Below are 6831 nucleotides of genomic sequence, written 5' to 3' on the forward strand. Positions count from 1 at the left end.
CAAAACTGCTAATTTCCCCCATTGCATTTGGGGTGTCTGGGAACTCCAGCCTAGCCAAATATTTGCAAGCCCCAGCTGTTTCCCATGATCTATTCATGTCTTTAAAATAGTTATCACCTGACTGAATCTTAAATTACAAAGTTTAGTTGCTAGTGCAGGATCTGTTCTTGCATATGAAAGCCTAGAGGTACAACTTTAACATCTTATTAAACAAGCATTGTTTTTGAAATCTTTCTTTTATAAACCTAGTTTTCAGGACAGGACAAGAATTATCATAAAAAAACCATCATCCAAAAGATGACATCCACCCTCTCCAATTCTAGCAAAGATGGCTGCCAGCCATATGGCTGGCTAAAGATGGTGGCAAGCAACTTGTTGCTTATATCCCAAAATGGAATCATGCCACATAACCTATACATAGAGTTTTAACTCTCAACTCCCAGTGTTACTAGATTTAACTTTTTAAATAGGTTTTACAGACTTTTAACCATATCCAATAAAACAAACTTATAAATCTTGAGGTACAGAATGTTCATATAAACCAGGTGTTATTTATTTACTGATGTTATTTACCAGGCACAAGAAAGCAGGATGTACAACAGAACCCACTAAAGGGTTTTATTAGGGGAGGGAGAAAGACAGATGTGAGTAGGCCTACCAGAGAGAAACTTGTAGAGAGAGAGGGGAACTGGGTGGAGTCTGCTCTTACCTTGCACATGTGTATGAGGGCTTATGTGACTCTGTCACACATACACATAGTTTACATGACCATGTATAAGATATTATGGTAGACTATTGTATACACTAGTAAACAAATTTAGTAAAATAGCAGCCTTAGATAATTTGCACTGTTATGAATTCTTACATGTTGATACACATATAAACTATTTTTATAGTCCTGTTTAAGATAATTTGTATATTGATACAAATACATAACTATATTTGTTATAATGTAGACATATTTTTACTCTTATTTGAAATATTTGTATATTTATACAAATGTAAATTTATATCTCTCATACTGTATGTATGTTCTACTTCTGTTTAAGATATTCTGTATACTGATATATATTTAGGATTATTGTCATATTGCATATTGCACTATACATTCCTACCTCTGTTAAAGATATTTTGTGTATTGTCACAATTTTAAAGTCATTGTCCTTGGCCGGGTGGAGGTGGCGCACGCCTTTAATCCCAGCACTCGGGAGGCAGAGGCAGGCGGATCTCTGTGAGTTCCAGGCCAGCCTGGTCTACAAAGCGAGTTCCAGGAAAGGCGCAAAGCTACACAGAGAAACCCTGTCTTGAGAAACCAAAAAAAAAAAAACAAACAAACAAAAAAACCTGTCTCGAGAAAAACAAAAACAAAAACAAAAACAAAACTTTGCCCTGAACTCCCTCACTTTAGTTCTGCTTCTAACCTATGTCTGTTCCAGCTGATTTTCAATCAACTAAAGGCTGCAAACTGCTCAGAACATGCCAGCCCCAGGTGCTTCTGATGGAATTTCTAACCACCCTGAGCAGTGCTCAGGCCATGTGCAAAGACTACCAGGATCAGCCTGCTGCTGGGTGACTCGCTAAAGGCCGACCATAAACTACACTTCCCAGGAGCCTTTGCACAGGGCAGGACTGGGACTCTGTTTCCCAGGTGCCGGGACCGGGACTGCCCTGGCACAGGCTTCTGGGTAATGTAGTTCGATACTGAGGGCCTCTCTGCGTCCTGGCTCCAGGAAGGAAACCTCAGGGAAGCAACTGGGGCATCTGCATGGATGTGGAATTGAGAGAGTGGGAAGAGATCCACGTCTGGGAAGGTGGAATTATCTGGCCTGCCATCAGACTGGAGAGGTGACACCACCAATGTCCACCCCCAGGCGCCCGGAAAGAAGGTCGTGGTGGCAGCCTTAACGTGGTCTAGACTCTGGAGCTCTGACACTCCCACCTTATCCCACTGGATCCAGGGCGTGCTTAACCTCCACATCTGTACAGCCAGTGTTAGCACTATCGCCTAGGGAGGCCACCAGTGCCCCGACCTTTTCTGCTATGATGGGTAGTCTCCTGTACGGTCCTAGTAATTTCGATGTACTCCTTTTACACCCTGGTGTAATAATATCTCCCATGATTGTGCAGGCCTCTAAACAAGGTATGGTGAAAATGCTGATGTGTGGATCCATCATTAAGCTAAGTCATAAAGCCACATCCCTTGCCTTACTCCTGTTGGTCACTCACTCTAGGAGAGCCAACACCACGTCTTAAGGACATTAGATCTCAATGGGCAAGAAACTGGTCTCTTGCCTACACCCTTCACAGATTTGCTACTTATCAGTGGAACTGACCTTGGAGGTACATCTCATGAGAGGCTCTGAGTTAGAATACCACAGGTAGACACAGTAGAAGATAACTAAAGCCTGTTGTTTTGAGCCCTGATCCAAGGTTAATTTTATTAACATGGTCTCAGAGTTTTACAGTGCAATCAAATATCTCACAACAGGTTACTATGAAAACAAATGGAAAAGAGCTGGACAGAAATCCAGCAATGGGCAGAAGCCAGGAGAACCTGAAGACAGGAATGAAGGGAGGCTCAGATGCCATGAGATCTTTAGAGCAAGCCTTTTAAATGTTTTCTACTTACTGCCCTTTGCACCTGAGTAATAGTTACACGGCCCTGGCTTTGTAGATCTGTAGAATAGGTGTGCAAATCAAATATAACTGACAATAAATCAAAGCAACCTTATTTTGGTTGCATATGATAGTATAAACCTTTAATCCCAGCACCCACAAGGCAGAGGCAGGAGGATCTCTGTATGTATTGAGAACTATGTAATGAGAACATGTCTCAATTTAAAAACAAAAGTAACTTCATCTTGCAACTTCTGGTACACATTTAATTTTACCATTTATTTCTTCTTGTTTGTGTTTTTTTGAGAAAGGGTCTCTCTATGTATCCCTGGCTGTCCTGGAATTCTCTATATAGACCAGGCTGGCCTTGAATTCACTGAAATCCTCCTGCCTCTGCCTCTGCCTTCTGAGTGCTGGAACTAAAGGTGTGCATCACCACACCAGACTTTTACTATTTATTAAAAAGAGAAGCAAATTGAGATGGTTATGCTTGCATTAGGGAGATGTCTCAGCACTAGAGATGTGTGCAAGTCCTAAAGACCTGAGTTCAGATCCCACAAGGTGGCAGGAGAGAGCCAGCTCCTGAAGAGTTGTACTCTGACCTCCACAGATCACCCTCCCACACCCCTACACATACACACACACCCCTACATACATACCCCCCCACACACCTATACACACACCCCTACATACACACCACACATCTGCACACACACCCATACATACACACCACACATACACCTACACACACACCTATACACACACCCCTACATACACACCACACATACACCTGCACACACACCTATACACACCCCCCTACATATATACCACACATACACCTGCACACACACCTATACACACCCCCCTACATATATACCAGCATACACCTGCACACACACCTACTCTCATTCACATCTATACACATACCCCTACATGCACACTCAAACATACTCCTACACCCATATACACACACTTAGACACCTACATACACACACACTTAGACACCTACATGCACACACATACACACACCTATACACCTACACACAGAATAAATAGATATTTAAATTTTTTAACTATTTTTCTTTTATGTGCATAGATATTTTGCCTGCATGCATGTCTGTTCACCTTGTGTGTGCCTAGTGACCGAAGAGGCCAGAAGAGGGCATTGGACCCCTAGAGCTGGAGTTACACAGGGTGCTGGGACTCAGCCTGGTTCTTCTGGAAGCATAGCCAGGCTTTTAACCACATAGTCTTCTCTCCAGCTTCATAAAGAATAATTAAAAGAATTCTGGCTGGATAGTTGATCCTCTGTGGAGTGTAGAGCATCGTTAGTGTAGCTGAGTGATGCTTTGATTGGTCAGTGGTCAATGTTGAGAATGTCCTTTTGCATAGTGTACTGCAAAGTAGCAGAAGTGTGTTCAGGGTCATGTCAGAAATTGCTGATCTGTCCTAATCCTCAGACAAAATTTATTTAACAGGTTTTTTAAAATGAAGTCAAAGTCAACAACTCAAATGTGTTTTTAATATTTATTATTTATTTTTGTGTGTGCATGCTTTGATTACTATTCTATTGCAGTGAAGAGACACCATCACCATGGCAACTTAAAAAGGAAAGCATTTAATTTGGGGGCTCATGGTTCTAGAGTATAGCAGATTCAATAACCGTCATGGTGGGGAACATGGCAGCAGGCAGGCCTGGTGATTGCGCAGTAGCTGACAGCATGAGTAGGGGAGTGGACACAGCCATATCAGGTCCTGGACAGGGTCCCTAGAGGGAGGACCAGGGATGAAATCTAAAGCTGGAGTCAGGAGGGTCATCAGGGATGATTGCTAACTGAAGCTCAGCTGTCTTCATATTCCTCAAATAGGGAAGAAGCTGAGAGTAAGTCAGTAAAGAGCATAAGACAGCAGAATTGCAGGGAGCTCAGGCTATCTCAAATTTGCCCTTAGCAAGGTTTATTCTGGGACAGCAAACAAACCATTTCACATCTTAATGTCTGGAACATTTAACCACATGACCACATATATGTAGAGGGGGGGTCTTAGTTAGGGCTTTATTGCTGTGAATTGTGGGACAATCTTTTTGTACACTGTGAAGATATGTCTCTGCCAAGGCACCTTCTGATTGGTTTAATAAAGAGATGAATGGCCAATAGCTAGGCAGGAGAGGATGGGTGGGACTTCTGGGGAGAGAGAGGACTCTGGGGAAGGAATCGGGCTCAGGAATTCACCAGCGAGACATATAGGAAGTCTGGCATACATTATGGAAGAGAGGTAACAAGCCATGTGACAAAACATAAATGGGTTAATTTAAGTTATAAGAGTCAGTCAGGAATGAGCCTAAGCTAAGGGCCAAGCTTTCATAATTAATAGGAAGTCATTATTTGGGAGCTAGAGGCACAAAGAAAGTCCAGCTACAGTGAACAGATACCATGACTACAGCAACTCTTATAGGGCTGGCTTACAGTTCAATGTTTAGTCATTATTGTCATGGTGGGAAGCATGGCGGCATGCAGGCAGACATGGTGCTAGAGAAGGAGCTGAGAGTTCTACATCTGGGTCCACAGGCAACAGGAAGAGCCATTGGCTTGGCTTGAGCTTCTGAAATCTAACAGTCCACTCCTAGTGACACACCTCCTCCAACAACACCATACCTATTCCAATAAAACCACACCTCCTAATAGTTCCTAATAGTGGCCCTTTGGGGGGCATTTTCTTTCAAATCACCACATTCCACTCCCTGGCCCCCATAGGCTTGTAGTCATATCATAATGGGAAAATGCATTTAGTCAAACTTCAAAAGTCCCCATAGTCAAAAACAGTCTCAAATTTATTTCAAAGTCCAAATTCCTAAGTCTCTTCTGAGACTTACGTAATCTAACTGTAATCCCCTGTAACATTATAACATATATCACATAGCTCCAACACATAATGGCACAGGATACACATTACATTCCAAACTGTAGGGAAGGAGAACAGTGAGGAAACACTGGACCAAAGTAAGACCAAAAACAAGCTGAGCAAACTCCAAACTACATCTCCACGTTTCATCTCAAAGTGTTCTTCAGATCTCTAACTCCTTGCAGCTTTGTTAACTACACTACTCTTCTCTCTCCTGGACTGGTTCCACTCCCTGTTAGCAGCTCTCCTTGGCAGGTATCCCATGACTCTGGCATCTCCAACATCTTTGGGTCTCCAAGGCAAATCAGGCTTCAGTGTCACAGCTTCATGCAATGGCCTCTCTAGGCATCCATTCAGGGACACCCCTGACACATATCTGGCCTCAGTGGCTTTCAGTAGGTGCAGAGGCAAACTAGATAATTCCTTTCTTCTATCTTTGACTCGAAAGCCAGAACCATGTTGCTGAAGCTACCAAGTTCTGCTGCTTACTGGGGCTGGAACATGTAGGCAGTTTTTCTCTGTGTCTTGACAGCTGCTTCCAAATAACCATTCAGAGATTTATTATTAATTATAAGTGCTTAGCAAATAGCTTATGCTTGTTACTAATTCTTATTACTAATTAAAACTCTTACCATTTTAAGTTAACCCATATTTCTTATCTACCCTTTGCAATGTTGCAGCACCTTCTTTCAACATGGCACGTTCATCTTGCTTCTCTTTGCATCTGCTTGAGACTCCTGAGGCTCCACCCCTCATTCTCTGTGTCTGTCTCTTCTGCCTAACCTCATCCTGTCTAGCTACAGGCCAGTTAGCTGCTGCTGCTGCTGCTTCTTTTTCTCCTTCTTCTCCTTCTTCTTCTTCTCCTCCTCCTCCTTCTTCTTCTCCTTCTTCTCCTCCTTCTCCTCCTCCTCCTCCTCCTCCTCCTCCTCCTCCTCCTCCTCCTTCTTCTTCTTCTTTCGAGACAAGGTTTCTCTGTGTAGCTTTGGTGCCTGTCATGGATCTCTGCCTCCCGAGTGCTGGGATTAAAGGTGTGCACCACCACTTCCGGGCTTCCAGTTAGCTTCTTTATTAAACCAATCACAGGAACATATATTCACACAGTGTAAAATAATATTCCACAGGAACATGGCCCCCTCATTCAATTACATCTTCACAAGCTTTCTGTTTTCAATAATTTCCTTTGTTGCCTAAGCTTGACTGTTCTGGAATTTGCTCTGTAGACCAGGCTAGGCTCAAACTCAGAGATCCACCAGCCTCTGCCTCCTGAGTGCATACACCATCACACTTGCTCTGTTAGAGTCGGCGCTGAAACCA

Source organism: Onychomys torridus, chromosome 8 (assembly GCF_903995425.1).
Source record: "Onychomys torridus chromosome 8, mOncTor1.1, whole genome shotgun sequence".
Classification (NCBI taxonomy): domain Eukaryota; kingdom Metazoa; phylum Chordata; class Mammalia; order Rodentia; family Cricetidae; genus Onychomys; species Onychomys torridus.